The following is a 20742-nucleotide window of genomic DNA, read 5'->3' as shown; positions in this document are numbered from 1 at the left end:
AATTATTTAATAATGTAATCAACTCAAAATCACTGAAATTTGCTCAGTTGCAGAATTGTTGCTGTCATTATTTTTTTTTTTTATGACGAATTTCCCCACAAATCGCTATCGCACAATTCTGCAAGTGATTATAATTTATTATCGCTGTTTTCTAGCTGATCTAAAACCATTTTTGACATAAAGGGACACTTTTGGACAATCTACAGTTTTTAGGCAGAAATTACATTTTTTATTTTTATAAAAGAACATGCAGGACACTGGACAGACCACTAGGGACAAGGGGGGTGTGTATTTTTTACATACAGTACTGTAATCTATAAAACATTTGTAATAAGTTAGTGAACCACATCGACTAAGGCTGGATGGACGCCACCTGAATTGTGATGTCATTGTTTCTATACACAGCGTTTTCCTCTACTTGTAATTTACAGAACAATACGGCATATTTGCTGAGGTCAGCCAAGCTGTTCTCGGGCCTCTCTGTGCATTTCCGAATGGTGCCGTTCGGCTCCCCACCTCAGGCCAAACGTGGTACTGCACACCGCTTTGGCCTGAATACTGCTCGTTTTGTGAGATCACACTGGCAAACTGAGTTAGGATTTTAGGAAGTACAGCGCTTGTATTGCGAAAGGTTCGTTAACCGCGTTACTCGCAATCCGAGGTTCCACTGTACTTCTAAGTTGAAAAAAATCTAGGGGTGATATTTGATGCTAATTTAATCTTTGATCCACATGTACAAAATGTTGTCAGTACATCTTTTTTCCACTTAAGAAACATTACATTTTAACAGGGTGACATATTACTCCCCTTCTCCCCTACTCCTCTTCTCCCCTACTCCTCTTCTCCCCTATTTCCCTACTCCTCTTCTCCCTTACTCCTCTACTCGTCTTCTCCCCTACTCCCCTACTCCTCTTCTCCCCTACTCCCCTACTCCTCTTCTCCCCTACTCCTCTACTCTTCTTCTCCCCTACTCCTCTACCCCTCTTCTCCCCTACTCCTCTTCTCCCCTAATCCCCTACTCCTCTTCTCCCCTTCTCCCCTACTCCCCTACCTGTATATTCCATGACAGGCACAGCCTTCTCCTCCTATGCTCCTCAAATTCTGATCTTCTGTGTGTCCCCCTACTCCCCTTCTCCCCTACTCCCCTACTCCCCTACTCCCCTACTCCCCTACTCTTGATGGAAGGCACACACTTATAGGTGGCACAGTGGCCAAGTGGTAAGGCGTTGGTCTCGTAAACCAAAGATCATGGGTTCAATCCCCATCTGTGCCTGGTTCTATAAAGTAGTAAACATTTGTGATAATTTAGTGAACCACATAAACATCACGTATGGTGAAGACAACCTGTATGGAAATAACTTCACAGATACAGGGGAATCCTCTGTGTGATACTTGTGTGTCTATAACCCCTCCCCCGCTACATTTCTTATTTATTCCAGTAATAGAATATTACTAAATATCATGTGTGGAATCACACAATAGATGGAAAATTCACATTGTATTGTCATAGATACAAATACCAAATACAACTTGTGACATACAACCACCTCACTTATAGTGGGCGCAGTGGCCAAGTGGTAAGGCATTGGTCTCGTAAACCAAAGATCATGGGTTCAATCCCCATCTGTGCCTTGTTCTCTAATTCCCAACTGAATTGATTAAGTAAAGTCTAGTTTATTGGCACACCCATCAATTATATGAGTCCAGTCCTAATAGTCTATCTATAGATGCCTCTGTAATTCTACGTTGAAAAAATCTAGGGCTGGTATTTAATGCTAATTTAACCTTTAATCCACATGTACAAAATGTTGTCAGAACATCTTCTTTCCACTTCAGAAACATTGCATTCTCACAGGGTGACATAATCTGAATAAGCTGTAAGTGGTGCAGTGGCCAAGTGGTAAGATGTTGGTCTCGTCAACCAAAGATCATGGGTTCAATCACCATCTGTACCTGGTTCTGAAATCCTAACATTTGTGATAAGTTAGTGAACCACATTGACTAATTTTTTTTGACTAATGTGGTTCACTATGTATCTCCTCAAATTGTAAAGAAATGATTTCACAGTGTGATAATTGTGTGTCTATAATCCCCCTACTTTTCTTATCTCTCCCAGTCACAGAATATTACTAAATATCACCCATAGATTGAATATTCACATTGTATTGTCGTATGTACAAATACAACTTGTGACATGCAACCTCCTCACTTGTAGAGGGCGCAGTAGACCAAAGATCATGGGTTCAATCTCTATCTGTGCCTCTTTCGCTAATTCCCAACATAATTGATTGTATAAAGTTGTGTTTATTGGCACCCCAATCAATTATGTAAGGCCAGTCCTAATAGTCTATCTATAGATGGCACTGTACTTGAGCTTCAGTCTAAGTTTAAAAAACTAGGGGTGATATTTGATCTTAATTTACCTTTGATCCACATATACAAAATGTTGTCAGAACATCTTTTTTCCCACTTGAGAAACATTGGTGTGCTGCGTCCAGTGCTGGGACAAGGCCATTTGGTGCCCAGGGACAAGGCCATTTGGTGCCCAGGGCGAAGATGGCAAACTGCGCCCCCCCATTTTTAAGAAATAATTAATGTTGTTTCAAAACAAGAATATACTTAAAACAATAAAAATTTAGTTTATAGCGTAAAAAATAAAAACCACAGAGATGATCAAATTCCATCAAAAGAAAGCTCTATTTGTGGGGAAAAAGGGATGTCAATTGTATTTGGGTACAACGTCGCATGACCGCGCAATTGTCAGTTAAAGCAGAGCGGCATCGCAAACAATGGCCTGATCATTAAAGGGGTAAAACCTTCTGGAGCTGAAGTGACATCTACAAAGAAAAACCCTCTCTAACTAATAACTGGTGTGATGTGGGAAACCCAGCGATTCCTGCATTGCATCTACATTGCCAGCAGTTCACACTGACATCTGAGAACTGCTGCGGGTGTCAATGTGAAGTTAAGGACCCCCCCAGATTGGTTTGCATATCGCAGTGTGTACTGTGAAATGGTACAGGAATCGGATGGCATGGGTGTAAACACTTATGCCAACTGATTCCAGTGCGGACCAAAAAAATGGATCCTGCACCATTTTGGTCCAAATGTGATGCAAATTCAGCCAAACTGTATACAAACCGTATGGCAGAATTTGCATCACAAAAACATTGCATGTGATCTGCACAGCAATGCGGTGCAAATCACATGTGATGTCTATCATCACAATAGTGTGAACCCAGCCTAAAACAGGTAGAGAAGAATAGACTTAATGCATTAAGCACCTGCAATAAGGCATATTACACTTTACTTCTAGCATCCCCACCCTTTAGAAGAGTCCTGTGAACTTGTGTGTTTGGGAAAAGGGGAACTAGGTCTGACTAGTGAACTATAAGCCCCTACAACCTCTTACTGATGTAGCGGGGTCATACTATCAGGAACTATTTGATAGTTATGTATATTTAAATCCCCGGGAGTTCCAGTTACGTTGTATATATGTGTTTACTGTTTCCTCCTAAAGCAATGCATTGTGGGATTTGAAGGATTAGGAGAAACGGACTCCATTGACATTGGTAGAAACAGACTACAGTACACACAGTGCATTGGGATCCCAGAGAACACTGCGCCCCCTCGCACAGCTTTATGGGGGAGGTTACTTAAAGGCTGGGAGGAGCTGATTTTCGCTCTCTTGGGATCGGCGCTCTCCCCTCTGCGTAACGAGGGAGAGCACTACAGCCAAGCAGCTAGGCCTGAAGCCTGAGGCGGGATCGTTCGGAAGATCAGCTATCCGAAGAGAGACAAGACAAAGTGCCTCCGGCTCGTGTTTTCCAGAAACCAGAGGAACTCATCAGCTGAGGGTCGTAACAACAGAGAGCGAGAGACCGGAGACAGTGTGTTGCAGAGCAGCGTTTGATCAGCGCATCTCTCGTGAGGAACTTAGGCGGACTGGGCCTGTTCGGGTGAGAGGGCACTTGCCCAAGTTCAACATTACCTCAGCCTATTGTCATTTAGCACTCCATAAACCGGAGCCACGTATTGTTCACTGATTTAGTTCAGAGGCCTACATCTGAAAGTCACGCTAGCAGAGTTGACTGATACTGACTGGAGGATCGGTCCACAGCACCTGTGTTTATCATACCCCCTTTGATTGAGCCTAAATCACTTGGATTATAAATAAGTTAAGTGCACCAACGTTTCATCATAGACTTCACCTCTAAGGAGCTAAGCTATTTGGGCCAAGCATGGTTTAAGGTTGCCTGCAACTGTCTTTCTACAGAACTACCCACTAGGGGGAGCTCGCGGGCATAGACTATCCATAGCTACTGGTAGATTTAGTAATATTAGTGTTTTCAGTGTTGTTCTATTGACCTCTGCAGGGACGCCTATATAAATATATATATATATATATATACTTAAGTGTGTTTAGTCCGCTGTTTATTTCTTTATCTCTCTTATGCCAAGTAAAAGTCATTCCTGGTTTACTATATTACTTGTGTGAGATGTGTTTGTTCCTGAAGACTGCATCCAGAAGGAGGTAACAATATTATTGCATGTCATTATATACTCTACTTGTGTTATTGTGGTCCCAGCCAAGAAAGGGATTTGCAATACATTTACATTTATCTGGTGTGCCAAGGGAGGGTTCGAGTAAATTAGAAGGGTGGATAGGTTATAGAGGTAGATCCCAATCTATAACCAGTGGCTCCTTCGGGGGTGAGCGCTTCACTGAGAATGCTAGTCAGTTGGTGTTATGCTGACCCACTATCTTTATTACATTCTGACCAAAAGCATGTATGTCAGGAAAGTCTGCCAAAATTCACATGCCCCAATCTGTATACCTCCACTGAATGAGAACAATGCAGTCAGCATAAAAACTAAGTAACCAGCATTTTGAGATATGCTAGGTTTCCTTTAACCTGGCTATTGTTACTTCAATTAGTAATACAAGAGCAATATTTGTTAGAGATGAAGAAGCTCTCCAGGAATAGTGCATTTCCTTATCTCTGAGTAACATATAACTGTCATACCCCCCCTCCATGCATTTCACCCCCCCCCCTTTTCCACACTACATGCTATCAGTGTGTAGCGCTCACCCCCGAAGGAGCCGCTGATTAGTTTGGGATCTACTCTCTCTGGCCCAGTTCACCCCTGTTTAATTTACTCGAACCCGCCCATGACACATCAGAAACCTGGTAGTGGGATATTGTGACCCCCTGCTGGGCTGGAATCACAATAGCAGGCACACAGTATGCAGAAACGTTATGACAAAGAATTACCTGCTGTAATGGAATGGTCCCTCCAGGCAAAAAATATACTTCACACAATGGATATGATTGAATGTATAGGATAAGTTTACTATATAGGAACTTAGAAGCAGCAGACATAAGATTCAAATACAATGCAATCAATAAGTAATAGCTCAATGCGATTCGCAAGGGCCCTTGCAAGAATCAGCAATTAATGTGAATAAATGTGATGTTCTGAAACTAGGAATGGTACCATCCGTTTAAACTAAGAAAAGAAAAGTCAGTCTATGCTCGCGAGCGCCCCTAGCGGGAGGTTCTGTAGATTAGTCAATATTCGCGTTGCGGCCGGGTGGTGCACGTAAAAGATTGTAATCCACAGGTAGTAGTTAAAGAGGAAAACCACACAACAGAATGTCTAATGTAGCAGAACGTTGGTGAATTGATCGCTCGTCAGCGTCAGTCACTTTGGTGAAATACTGTAACAATTTCCTAGGCCTCTAAACTCCGGCTACGAGCCGAACATGTGTCCGTGGCCCGTGAAATGAAGCTGGGTGTCTATGATAACCAGAGAATCCGAAGTTGAGCATGTGCTCTCTCACCCAACAGGCCCACCCGCTTGATTTCTCCTCAGCAAAGGATGCGTTGGTAAGGCACTGCTCTACAGCTCTACTGTTTCGACTGTCATCTGGGCTGCCCCTCCGATCTCCGGGAACACAGGCAAGTACGTTGGGGTCTTTCTTCCGTCTCAATGGTTAGTCTGTTTGTGGTTAGGCCCAGGCTTCTGGCCTAACAGCACGACGGCGAATCTCAGCAGCTCCGCAGAGGAGAAAGTGCAGATCCCGAGAAAGCGAAATTGGCCCCTCCCTCTCTTTAAATAACTTCTCATGTTCATTCTGACTGGCCGATTGAAGTTGTCACGTGCTCCAGGGGTACGGGGCATTGCAAGGGGTGTAGTCTGTTTTCTCTTCAGAGTCAATGGAGTCCATATCTCGTGCTACTCATAACCCCGCAATGCATAGCTTCATAATAGAGTCTAACATATTTACAATTTGAACACAAGTCCAGCGGGGATGACCTGTCATGAAGCTCTGACAGGACGACCCTGCTACAAGTGTTTTTCAAGCAATCTCTCCTCTGCTACAATACCATCCCCCACATAATATTCAGCTGTGGGACGTTGAAACTCTTTTCTCCCTCCATTCAGTAACAGCAATAGAGGGTAGTGGCTCATCTCAGGTCCTCCATGCTGCTGTCCACTTATAGGAATGCTGCCATTCGGTTCTCTGCAGCTTTGTCCCTTCATAGCATGCACATAGGCTGACTGTAGAGGTGAGCAGGAGGAGCTTAACATGCAGGGAGGGGATGGGGCAGTGATTGCACACACACATTTTTTTTCCTCTTGTCAGTAGCAAAAAGCTGAATTTCTCTGCTCTGTGGAAACAAACTAAAGGATGCTTTACCCTCACTCCCCAGCGCTCTTTTACAGTCACAGAAGGAGATGTTCTCCGTGGCTGTCCTCCTCTCTTCCGCCCACAGGCTGCTATTGGAGGGAAGAGAGAGCAGTCTCCTCCCTTTAGCAGCTATCAAGATTCCTGCTCTGCCTGATAGTAATGACACCACCGTCGCTTCTGTAAGTGAGGAAACTTCAGATCAGAGCAGCTCCAGTGCGCCCCTCCCCCTTCATGTAATACTCCGCCCAGGGCACCCGCCCCTTATGCCCACCCCTTGTACCGGCCCTGGTCATCACATTACATAAGGGGGAGTACACTGGAGGGATATGCACAGGGAGGATTACATTGCGGGGTATTACACTGGTGGGATTACACTGCAGGAGATTTGCAGTGGGGGGGAGTACAATGGGAAGATTTACACAGGAAGGATTACACTGGGGGGATTTATACAGGGGGATTACAATATGGAGTATTATACTGGGGAGACACTATCCTTGAGGGATTTCCCAGGCCCTGTTATGATGGATTTGGCCTGGCTCTCGTTCCATGGCAGACTCTATGTGAAGGGCAACGTGAAGCATCACTGTGTTTGTCCAAGAGTGGAGTGTGGCGATGTGGAGAAGACGATGGACCATTTCATGCTTTATTGCACCAATATAGAAGTCTATAAGCAGGTGGGTGGGGCTCTGAGTCTCTCTTTCCTTTCCCGTTTAGCTATGCGAAGTGGTCGTATGGGTCTTTTGAGACGCATCAGAATTTTGAGACACTTTTTCTAGTTAGCTTAGTAGTCCGTTACTCCACGTGAAATGCACAGTGTCAGGTTTCTATTCTGAAAAAAGTCCTTCCTGCTGAGGTGGTGGTGCACAACATTCTGGGTCAACATCTCCGTCAGAGATCCAGTAACGTCACGGACACCAGCGGGGCTTGCCGTGTCAATCTGAAGGGCTCCTTTGCTGTGCCTTCATATCTGCATGCCGGCGGGACCTTACTATCTGCCACACGCAAGGGCTGTTACACTTCCCTCTATCACTTCCCTCTATCAACCTGGGATTCTACAACCATCCACTGGGAGTTGTGATAGTTCCCTTCATGGGACATCTACATGCCGACGGACTGATGTTAACCCCTCCGAATCTGGATTCAGCAGTGGTATCGTTGTACACATTTTTATACCAGCATCATACTTAGCTACATGTTTTTATGACTGCTTTGATACCATTTGGTATTACTCACACCATTTTTCTACATCGATTTTATCTCCAGTGCAATATTTATTTGGTTACCTACTTGAAGACTATAAAGGTTTTAATGCTATTCCCATTAAGCGCTGCCTTTGTGTTTTTTGTATCCTGCTATCCATTTTTCCAGTGGTTGGTAGCTGCACTGGGAATCAGCCTGCAGGAAGATCAGCTAAAGTAGTTGGATCTGTATGTGCGTTATAATTAATCGAAATTAGTCGATTAATCGATTTAAAAAAAAAACATTAATCGAACAGAAAAATTTTGATCAGTAACAGCCCTATTAATAATCAGTAATCCAGTCTTTTTAACCACTTAACCCCCGGACCATATTGCTGGTCAAAGACCAGAGCACTTTTGCGATTCGGCACTGCATCGCTTTAACTGACAATTGCGCGGTCGTGCGACGTGGCTCCCAAACAATATTGGCGTCCTTTTTTTCCCACAAATAGAGCTTTCTTTTGGTGGTATTTGATCACCTCTGCAGTTTTGCGCTATAAACTAAAATTAAAATCTTTTACTTTTTGCTATAATAAATATCCCCCAAAAATATATATAAAAAAAAAAACATTTTTTTTCCTCAGTTTAGGCCGATACGTAGTCTTCTACATATTTTTCGTAAAAAAAAATAGCAATAAGCGTTTATTGATTGGTTTGCGCAAAAGTTATAGCGTTTACAAAATAGGGGGTATTTTTATGGCATTTTTATTATTATTATTTTTTTTCTAGTAATGGCAGCGATCAGCGATTTTTTTTCGGTACTGCGACATTATGGCGGACACTTGGGACACTTTTGACACATTTTTGGGACCATTGGCATCTTTATAGCGATCAGTGCTATAAAAATGCCACTGGCAGTGAAGGGGTTAACACTAGGGGGCGGGGAAGGGGTTAAGTATGTTCCCTGCGTGTGTTCTAATTGTAGGGGGGTGACCTCACTAGGGGAAATGACTGATCTTCTGTTTATACATTGTATGAACACACGGTCAGGCATTAAACTACGTGCTCTGGCGCAGGGGAGCCGACCTGCCGCCGTAAAACGACAGCGGCTAGTCGACAACCAGTTAACTAAGTTGATGTGAAAAATGAGAGGTTGCCGGGGGGTTTCTTCAACAGTGATCAATGTTTCCATTTCCAACTCACAGATAATAAAATTGTGACCCCAATGAATGTATTTGCTATCTGTAAAGCAGGCATTCTGCCCACTGACCACCAATGTAAGGGACATTCTTCCCACTGACCGCCAATGTAAGGGGCATTCATACCTGATGTAGGGGGGCTCCAATGGGGGATACCTGATGTAGGGGGGCTCCAGTGGGGGACACCTGATGTAAGGGGGGCTCCAGTAGGGGCCACATGATGTAAGGGGGATCCAGTGGGGGTCACCTGATGTAAGGGGGATCCAGTGGGTGACACCTGATGTAAGGGGGGCTCCAATGGGGATACCTGATGTAGGGGGGCTCCAGTGGGGGACACCTGATGTAAGGGGGGCTCCAGTGGGGGTCGCCTGATGTAAGGGGGATCCAGTGGGTGACACCTGATGTAAGGGGGGCTCCAATGGTGTATACCTGTTGTAAGGGGGGCTCCAGTAGGGGACACCTGATGTAAGGGGGGCTCCAATGGGGGATACCTGATGTAAGGGGGGGCTCCAGTAGGGGACACCTGATGTAAGGGGGGCTCCAGTGGGGGACACCTGATGTAAGGGGGGCTCCAGTGGAGGATACTTGATGTAAGGAGGGGCTCTGCTGGGAATGCCTGATGTAAGGGGGGACTCCGCTGGGAATGCCTGATGTAAGGGGGACTCCGCTGGAAATGCCAGATGTAAGGAGGGACTCCGCTGGGAATGCCTGGTGTAAAGAGGGACTCCGCTGGGAATGCCTGGTGTAAGGAGGGACTCCACTGTGGACATCTGATGTAAGGGGTACTCCTCTGGGGACACCTGATGTAAGGAGGGACTTTGCTGGGAATGCCTGGTGTAAGGAGGAGCTTCGCTGTGGACACCTGATGTAAGGGGGACTCCTCTGGGGACACCTGATGTAAGGAGAGGCTCTTCTGGGAATGCCAGGTGTAAGGAAGGACTCCGCTGGGGACACCTTATGTAAGGAGTGACTCCGCTGCGGACACTTGATGTAAGGGGGACTCCTCTGGGGACACCTGATGTAAGGAGGGACACCTAATGTAAGGAGGGACCATACTGGAAATGCCTGGTCTAAAGAGGGAATCTGCTGGGGACACCTGATGGCATCTGGTGGCAGGCAACGTGGCAAGTGACACGCTCAGGGCTTCCACTGATTCATCCTTATGGTGAGTTGAACTAGTTAATTTTATTTTACAATGTAAGATAAGAAATAATGCACTTCAATCATCCTGACACCATAACAATCATGGTGCTGTGATAATTAAAGCACTAACATCAGGTGTTTGGAGTATCTTTATCTGCTGATTGTTAAACTCTGAAATACACATATTTCTATTGTGGTGTAGGATCTGGGCCTGTTGTCCCTTCATCCCTTTCTTTCTTTTGCTTGCTTTCTCCCTTTGTTTCTCCCCATCCCTCGTTCATCTCAGACTCTAACCACACCCCATTTGAGTCACGCCCCCTTAAGCCACGCCCAATATTAAGATTAAACCACGCCCATTTCCCCACGGCTTCGCACGCCACATTTCTATTTCTCCCGCTCAGTCACACCTACAAATTAATGCCCCGCCCCATAATTATAATAAGACCCCGCCCACAGACAAAAAAGTGTCCCTATAATTTTGTTTACAATGTTGGCAACTATGTGCTGTGGATACGAGAATCCTCCCAATGTGCCACTGTATTCTGACAGTGGGATGCCCCCATCGTCCGAATACATCGATCAGAGCTGCAGCAGATTGGCTTTAGCCTTATAGTCAGACAGCAGTGTTCTTTGAATGCCCAGAATACCAAAAAGCTCTGTAGATTAAAGTGATACTATGGGTTCAGTTTTTATTTTTTTTAAATAACAAATATGTCATGCTTACCTCCACTGTGCAGTTCGTTTTGCACAGAGTGGCCCAATCCTCCTGTTCTGGGGTCCCTCTGCGGCTCCTCCCCGCAATAGATAACCACCTCTGGGAAGCTCTATCCCGAGGGAGTTAACTTTCAGGCGTACTCCCATGCCATACAGTTGGCGTCCATAGCTGCCAAGTGTATGACTCGGCCCGGCTGAGGCTGATTGACAGCAGCAGGAGCCAATGGCTGCGCTGCTATCAATCTATCCAATGACGAGCCGAGAAGCTGTGGGGATAGTGACGCGGGATCACGCCCAAAGAAATTTGGGGCTCAGGTAAGTAAAACGAGGGGGCTGGGGGACCAGGCACAGCAAGGTGTTTTTTCGCCTTAATGCAGAGGATGCATTAAGGTGAAAAAACACAAGGGTTTACCACCCCTTTAAGTACAATATGAATAAGATTTGTTTGACCTTTTCTAAGTAGTGTACTTTTGTAAATGTTAATATTGCCCTTAAAAGAATAATTATGCCTACACTATTCTGCATCACATACACATTAACCTTATTGTAGCCTCTGCCTTAATGTGCATATGAACTGAGAGCAAAGTAATTTTCACTGCGTCACTGTAAGGTATTAATAGAGCTTACCATTTATCCATTGCTTATTAAAAATCTGTAGTATAAGCCACAAAGTGATCTCAAGTTTATAATATGGAAATAATAAACATGGAGCTGGTTGAGAAAAAAGTTCTTCTTATCCAGCCTCGTATGTTAGTGGCGGCATGAGCAGCACAAAAACGTATCTACACCCTACACCCTAAATTCTGACATCTTACAATCTATAATCTTGGAAAAGACCTGTTACCTTTAAATTAAAGAGTCTCAAATTGTGAGATCTGCTGTTGTCTGAGATCTCACAGAGACCCACCATTTGAGACCCTTTCTTATTACAGTAACAGCTGCATCCACGATTAATAAGAAAGGGTCTCAAATGGTGGGTCTCTGTGAGATCCTACTTTTGACCCCTGAACTTTGCAGTACTACTGACCCCTGAACTCACTTACTACAGAGAGCAGAGGTCAGGAGTAAGCGATGCACAGTTCAGAGGTCAGTAGTAAGTCATTTAGAGGCCAGGGGTCAGGAGTATGCGATTCAGAGTTCAGGGGTCAGCAGTAAGTGATGCAGAGTTAAGAGGCCAATAGCAAGTGCTGCAGAGTTCAGGAGTCATTAGTAAATAAAGCAGAGATCAGGGGTAAATAGTACGTGATACAGAGTTCAGGGGTCAGCAGTAAGTGATGCAGAACTAAGGCCTCGTACACACGGACGGACTGTCCGCTGAAATCGGTCCGCCGGACCATTTTCAGCGGACATGTCCGCCCGGAGATTTCTGTCTGATGGTTGTACACATCATCAGACAGAAATCTGCGCGTACACGATACGCGGTGACGTGGCCGCGCCGTCGCCGCGACAATTACGCGGCGACGTGCATGGCCCTGGAAGGTCAATGCTTCCACGCATTCGTCGAATCACTTTGACGCATGCGAGGTATGGCGGCCGAGCGGACATGTACGGTGAGTCTGTACAGACGACCGAACATGTCCGACGGACAGGCTTCCAGCGGACATGTTTCTTAGCATGCTAAGAAACATTTGTCCGCTGGAAAACGGTCGGCTGGACAAATGTCCGCTGGAAACCTGTCCGGTCGGCCGTACACACGACCGAACATGTCTGCTGAAACTGGTCCGCGGACCAGTTTCAGCAGACATGTTCGGTCGTGTGTACGGGGCCTAAGAGGTCGATAGCAAGTAATGCAGAGTTCAAGAGTCATTAGTAAGTGACGCAGATTTCAGGAGTCATTTGATAGTGACGCAGAGTTTAGGGGTCAGGAATAAGTGACACGGAGTTCAAGGGTCAGGAGCGAGTGATGCAGGTTTTAGAGGTCAATAGTAAGTGACACAGAGTTCAAGAGTCAGTAGTAAATGCTGCAGAGATCAGGGGTCAATAGTAAATGACACAGAGTTCAAGGGTCAGTAGTAAATGACACAGAGATCAGGGGTCAATAGTAAATGACACAGAGTTCAGGGGTCAGGAGTAAGCGACACAGTGTTCAGGGGTCAGCAGTAAGTGACACAGGGTTCCGGGATCATTAGCTGTAAGCATCGCAGAGATCAGGGGTCAGGAGTGAGTGACAGAGTTCAAAGGTCAGTAGTAAGCTAAGCAGTGTTCAGGGGGGTCAGTAATAAGTGAATCAGAGTTCAGAGGTCAGTAGTAAATGATGCAGACTTCAGGGGTCAGTAATGACTTAGGGGTCAGTAGTAGGTGACACAGAGTTTAGAGGTCAGTAGTAAATGATTCAAAGTTCAGGGATCCGTAATAAGTGATGATTCAGAGGTTAGTATTAAATCATGAGTGAGTAGTTAGTGATGCAGAGGTAAGGAGTCAATAGTAAATCACCTACTACTAACCAATAACAAATCCTCAATTATTGCGATCAAAAAAATTTAAATAAAATGTGTTATGTAATTAAATAGAACACCACATTACTACTGTCACCGAAAAAGCGTTTTCACTACACGTAATACAACGAATAATACAAAAAAAACGATGCTGCGCTACTTGAATAGAAACAAACAACTCAAACATCAGTAGTGTCTATATTGAGTCCATGTACATACCCAAGCAATACTACAGGGGTGCCCAACCTTTTAAAGAGCGAGGGCCACTTAAGCGACTTGGTAACCGGTCGTGGGCCACAATGAGCAGAGCGGGTGGATGGCAGCCCACTCTATACTATAGAACCCACTCTACTCTTTTTTTTTTTTTTTTGCGGATCGGTTTGGAGGTAGGCGCTTGTAAATGGACTCAAGTCCATTTACATCTGCCACTCCTTAGAGGTGAATGGAGGGTCCGATTGGGTTGGACTGACTGTGTGAAAGGGGCCCAAGGCTGCTTTCACACTGATGCACTGTTGTTTAGCCGCACCACAATTGCAGCACAGTTCACCTGTTGTTTTCCTGCAGGTTAGCTGCACTTTGCCATAGACTTCTATTAAATCCTGTAAGTGTGGTACACTTTCAGAAAGCACACCAAACTCGCAGGCAATCGAAGTCTATGGCTCAGTGCACTTCTCTGCAGCTAAAAGAAGCTCAGTAACCACAGCAGAACAGATATGCCCATATATACACTGTGGGGCAGATCCACGTAGCGCGTCGCATATATCCACCGGGCGTAGCGTATCTAAGATACACTACGCCGCCATAAGTTACGGCGGCGTAGTGTATCTTTGGCAGCGTAAGGGCGCGGAATTCAAATGGATGTGATAGGGGCGTGTTTTATGTAAATACGTCGTGACCCGACGTAAACACGTTTTTTTTGAACGGCGCATGCGCCGTCCGTGAGGGTATCCCAGTGCGCATGCTCGAAATTAAACCGGAACAAGCCAATGCTTACGACGGTGACGTCATTCTACGCAAATCCCTATTCGCGAACGACTTACGCAAACGACGTAAAAAATCCAAAATTCGACGCGGGACGACGGCCATACTTAACATTGAGTAGGCCTCATAATAGCAGCTTTAACTATACGCCGGAAAAAGCCGAACGCAAACGACGTAAAAAAATGCGCCGGCCTGACGTACGTTCATGGATCGCCGCAAATAGCTAATTTACTCAATGCGGAATTCGACGGAAACGCCACCTAGCGGCCGGCGGAAAAAATGCATCTACGATCCGACGGCGTACTTAGACGTACGCCTGTCGGATCGATCCCAGATGCAGTCGTATCTTGTTTTGTAGATAGGAACTTTAAAATTACGCGGCATATCAATAGATACGCCGGCGTAATTCTTTTGTGGATCTGCCCCTGTGATTTTAGTAAGAAACTTACCTTTAATAACAGTATTCTATTCCATTCCAGAGCAGGAGGTCTCGGGCCAAATCAGAGGGCTCCACGGGCCACAAGTGGCCCCCGGGCCACTGGGTGGGCACCCCTGCAATTCTACAACTAATAATCCTGTAATACAGTAATCAAAATTGTGAAACAATTCGTAAAAAAGTGTCCACATGTTTGGTAAACAGAAAGGCCTATAGAAAAAACTATTTGTAACAAAAGGCCAGATTCACAGAAGAGATACGACGGCGTATCTCCTGATACACCGTTGTATCTCTTGTCGTATCTATGCGGCTGATTCATAGAATCAGTTCCACGTAGATAGCCCTAAGATCCAACAGGTGTAATTGACTTACACCGTCGGATCTTAGGATGCAACTCCGCTGGGTGGAGTTTGCGTCGTTTTCCAGCGTCGGGTATGCAAATGAGGTTTTATGGCGATCCACAAAGGTTTTCGCGTTCGTTACATCGTCGCAAGTCTTTTTTTCCCGTTGCAAAGTTAGTCATGTTTTTTCATGCCTTAACTTTACACAGCCCATGTTAAAGTATGGCTGTCGTTCCCGCGTCGAATTTGAATTTTTTTTTTCGGCGTAAGTACGTTACGCATGTCGCGATTCACAAACACGTCGGGCCGCTGTAATTTCGCGCAAAGCACGTCGGGAAAATTGCGAACGGAGCATGCGCAGAACGTCCGGCGCGGGAGCGCGCCTAATTTAAATGGTACACGCCCCATTTGAATTGGGCGGGCTTGCGCCGGACAGCTTTACGTTACTCCGCCGCAAGTTTACAGGTAAGTTCTTTGAGGATCAGGCACTTACGCTGAAAACTTGCGGCGGTGTAACGTAAAGATGATACGTTACACCGCCGGAGTTTTTTGTGAATCTGGCCCAAAGTGTCTACGTGTTTGGTAGACAGAAAGGTCTATAGGAAAAACAATGAGATATTCAATAGACGTGCTGATCCACCATAGTGTGCACAAAGAAAAAAAGGGGAGAACCGTTGGGACTTTATATGAGGCGGTAACCTGGTAAGGTCAATTGCCTCCATCCCTATTTAACTATCAAAAAAAAGGGGGAGGGGGGAGAGGAGATTGGGACTTGAAGCAAGTAGGTGTATAAAGTTTAGTTTAATGTATACAAATAACCATACAAACGCATTATCATGACTGTGTATCCAATACAATTATAATAACTGGTACAATTCATAAAAATGTATATTCATACATACAATATAGACAAGTTGCCATATGATTATAAACGGTTAATATCAAAAATTATACATACTGACAGATATCATTTGAATCATAGGAACACGGCATTTAATAGCTCTATGCATTTCATGGATTGATCCACTCTTCAGGAGCATGCACGTGAGTTCAATAAAAAATATATCATAGAAGGACCATAGGTGCTGAAACCATCAATACAGCACCTATGGTTACTCTGACTACTCCAATTTCTTGCAATCTGTCTCCCCTGGATGATCCTCTTGCTGGACAGCTCCCGTTGGAAATGCCCCCCTTTGGGGGTCCCTGATCTGCAGTGCCACACTCTCAGTCCAAATAGCAATTATATAGTAAACCTTGTAAGTTTGAAAACGAGTGGGGGTTTTTATCTGGTTTGACTGTTTATTTGGTCTGACCTTACTTTATATTTGTATTTTTTCTGATTTTTTTTTGGGTAGGATAAGACCATACAACAACTCCTTCTATGATATTTTTAATTGAACTCTTGTGCATGCTCCTGAAGAGTGGATCAATCCACGAAATGCGTAGAGCTATTAAATGCTGTGTTCCTATGATTCAATTGATATCTGTCAGTATGTATAATTTTTGATATTAACAGTTTATAATCATGTGGCAACTTGTCTATATTGTATGTATGGATATACAGTACATGTTTATGAATTGTACCAGTTATTATAATTGTATTGGATACACACTCATGATAATGCATTTATATGTTAAATTTTATATATTAAACTAAAAACTTTATACACCTATTTGCTTCATTTAAAGTCCCAATCTCCTCCCCCACCCCCTTTTTTGCTAGTGCTCTCCTCCACCAATGTTCTCTGGCCACTCACCTCATATTTTGACCACTGTTTTACCAGTGGGTCAAAATCAGCAGTTCCACTCTGGCATTTTGTTCCTCTTTATATCCAACACTTCCGAGTGAGATCTAAGCTCAGTAAGCCAGCAGGAAGGAGTGGGAGACACAGAGGAGCAGCACGCCAGCAGTACGCCAGACAGATCTCTTTAATATGCCCAGAGGGGAACTGCTGATTTTGAGCCGCTGGTAAAACAGTGGTCAAAATATGAGGGGAGTGGCTAAAGCACATTCGTGGAAGAGAGCACTAGCACATTGAACGAACTTTGTTCACATTATGGTGGGTCAGTATGTCTATTGAATAGTTTATCGTTTCTAAAGACTCTTCTGTTTACCAAACATGTGGACACTTTGTTATGAATTGTTTCACCATTTTGATTACTGTATTGCAGGATTATTAGTTGTAGTATTGCTTGGGTATATACAGTGCCTTGCGAAAGTATTCGGCCCCCTTGAACTTTGCGACCCTTTGCCACATTTCAGGCTTCAAACATAAAGATATAAAACTGTTTTTTTGAAGAATCAACAACAAGTGGGACACAATCATGAAGTGGAACGAAATGTATTGGATATTTCAAACTTTTTTAACAAATAAAAAACTGAAAAATTGGGCGTGCAAAAATATTCAGCCCCTTTACTTTCAGTGCAGCAAACTCTCTCCAGAAGTTCAGTGAGGATCTCTGAATGATCCAATGTTGACCTAAATGACTAATGATGATAAATAGAATCCACCTGTGTGTAATCAAGTCTCTGTATAAATCCACCTGCACTGTGATAGTCTCAGAGGTCCGTTTAAAGCGCAGAGAGCATCATGAAGAACAAGGAACACACCAGGCAGGTCCGAGATACTGTTGTGGAGAAGTTTAAAGCCGGATTTGGATACAAACAGATTTCCCAAGCTTTAAACATCCCAAGGAGCACTGTGCAAGCGATAATATTGAAGTGGAAGGAGTATCAGACCACTGCAAATCTACGAAGACCTGGCCATCCCTCTAAACTTTGAGCTCATACAAGAAGAAGACTGATCAGAGATGCAGCCAAGAGGCCCATGATCACTTTACAGCTGAGGTGGGAGACTCTGTCCATAGGACAACAATCAGTCTAATGTGGCAAAAGGTCGCAAAGTTCAAGGGGGCCGAATACTTTCGCAAGGCACTGTATATGGACTCAATAAACACTATTGATGTTTGAGTTGTTTGCACCTACTACTAACCCCTGAACAGTTGCTTTAACATCTAATGTTGGGCTCTGGCCCCTCCAATGTACCTCCATAGATACTGTGCTGTAATTCCCTATTCAATATCTCATTATACTGTTTAAAAAAACTCAGATTCAAAGTAACCACATCTCTTTAAGCCATGCCCAATATTCAGTGAAACCAAAAAGACTACCATTTCTTGCTGTGCTTAATTTTGTAATTTGCAGCCCACGAGGCCCAACTTTTTCACACAGGCCCAATGTTTTCAGAAAACACTCCTAACGCCCCATACACACCATCAGATTTCCTTCAGATTTTTGACTTCAGATTTACCAAAACCATGTAGTGCAAGGGCATTCCTGATTGCATAGAAATTGAAACTCTTAAGATTTGACCTCATATTATATGGTTTTGGTAAATCTGAAGACAACAATCTGCAGAAAATCTGATGGTGTGTATGGGGCTTTAGGCTAGCTGCCTGCAAATCTATGACAGGCTTAAATACGCAGCTGTTGAACACTATACGGATCAGTACTCATGTTTAGGGCTGCATGCACAAATGTCACACATATAGAAATCCTGCATATTACAGTTTTCGTGCATTTCAGCCTGTCATGGATTTTGAGAGGCTGCTGGCAGCTGGGCCCCCGTCGCCTTTGCCTTCCAGGCGTTGGAATTTGACTCTGATGGACCCATGTGCATGTATCCTAAAAAGTATTTAATGCAGCTGTTTAACAGTATAAGTGTTTCAAATACCTTCTCCTCTGACACACAACGTGGTTCTTCCTGCAGGTTTTTCCATCACTACTTTACAAATAATAAATTGAAAATAGTTATTAGACAACATTTTATTTAAAATGCTAATAAATACTTGCTTACATTTTCACGCTAAATATGGCAGCTACATATCTACAATTAATCATATTAAATATTTTGAAATAAAAGAAATCAAGATTTCACATAATCGACAAGAGCATTGGCAAGATAATTTAGGACATACCGTAGTTAATAGTACTTAAACTTCTAAGTCTATGAGTTACAGCCTGTCATCTAATTTGTCACATGTGATGTATCTTGCACATTTGCTGTAAGCTATGCTTTAATGGCTGTATTACAAGCTAAAGTAATATTCAGTTCATATTTGCCTCCTGGGTAATTTACCTTAGGTCAACAGCCAATTTCTTCAGAACTAACTGTACTTCATGTTCAGTTGTGATTAAGTTTAGGTATGTTTAAGTATATGTGAACCATTACCTTGTACAACAACCCAATCAGTTTAAATGTATATATTATGCTATTTTAAATACCTTGGCCCATATTCTCTGTAAAAATCCGTGGGCTGCGCTTAAAGCGGGAGTTCACCCATTTGTAAAAAAAAAATTTTTCTCCCCTTAGCTTCCTGCTCGTTCGGTCTAGGGGAATCGGCTATTTGTATTAAAATATGAGCAGTACTTACCCGTTTTCGAGCTGCATCTTCTTCCGTCGCTTCCGGGTATGGGTCTTCGGGAGCGGGCGTTCCTTCTTGATTGACAGCCTTCCGAGAGGCTTCCGACGGTCGCATCCATCGCGTCACTCGTAGCCGAAAGAAGCCGAACGTCGGTGCGGCTCTATACTGCGCCTGCGCACCGACGTTCGGCTTCTTTCGGAAAATCGTGACGCGATGGATGCGACCGTCGGAAGCCTCTCGGAAGCCTGTCAATCAAGAAGGAACGCCCATTCCCGAAGCCCATACCCGGAAGCGACGGAGAAGATGCATCTCGTAAACGGGTAAGTACTGCACATATTTTAAAATAAATAGCCGATTCCCCTAGTAAAAACGAGCAGGAATCTAAGGGGGAAAAGTGCCCTCTAAGGGTGAACCCCCGCTTTAAGGCACTTACACTCCGCTGTCCCAACTTAGAGGAGCAAGTGTTGTATTCCCCAAACACTTGCTCCGTAAGTTGGGATGGCGGAGTGTAAATGCCCCGGCGTAGCCTGGCAGATCTCCAAGGGGGCGGCTTGTATTCAAATTAAGCGCGCCCCCGATTCTAATGAACTGCGCATGCGCCGGGCTTCAAAAAGCCCAGTGCGCATGCTCCAGTTCTCGGCGGAAAACGTCAATGACGCCGACGTGTGCGTCATTGACGTAAAGTCGTATTCAAGAACGACTTACGGAAACGACGTACCCGACGAAAAAACACGACACGGACCCGACGCCATCCGTAACATGGCCTACGTGGGACTTGCGGAAATTTAATCCTCATATAGCAGGACTAAATTTCCGCTTACGCAAACGACGTTAGCGACGGTTACGCGACGCAAACTCGTTCGGGAATCGGCGTAGAAGGATCATTTGCATACGCAAATGAGTCCTTCACGTAAATGCCATCTAGCGGCGGCCGGCGTCATTACATTTAAGATCCGCCAGTGTAAGTGACTTACAGATGGCGGATCTTAAGTGTATCTATGCGAAAATGATTCTAAGAATCAGTCACATAGATACACCAAAAAAGGGAGATACGATGGAGTATCCTGAGATACTCCATCGTAACTTCTATGAGAATATGGCCCCTTGTTTTTTCTTTTTTTAATAAGTGATCATATAATCTCTGTTCTCAGCCGTGTAATTGGCTTAGAGAGATGGAGGTAGAGAGACAG

At 44.3% G+C, this 20742-nt stretch overlaps 2 non-coding genes across 2 annotated transcripts; both read left to right on the top strand.

The window, feature by feature from the left end:
* The first annotated feature begins 1201 nt into the window (after positions 1 to 1201).
* TRNAT-CGU lies at positions 1202 to 1273 on the top strand. The gene has a single exon. It is a non-coding gene; the product is annotated as a tRNA-Thr (tRNA).
* A 287-nt stretch (positions 1274 to 1560) lies between these two features.
* TRNAT-CGU lies at positions 1561 to 1632 on the top strand. The gene has a single exon. It is a non-coding gene; the product is annotated as a tRNA-Thr (tRNA).
* Positions 1633 to 20742: the final 19110 nt, after the last annotated feature.

This window comes from Rana temporaria, chromosome 4 (genome assembly GCF_905171775.1).
Source record: "Rana temporaria chromosome 4, aRanTem1.1, whole genome shotgun sequence".
Taxonomy (NCBI): domain Eukaryota; kingdom Metazoa; phylum Chordata; class Amphibia; order Anura; family Ranidae; genus Rana; species Rana temporaria.
Note: the sequence above shows the minus strand (reverse complement) of the source record. Positions and strands in the feature narration are given on the sequence as shown.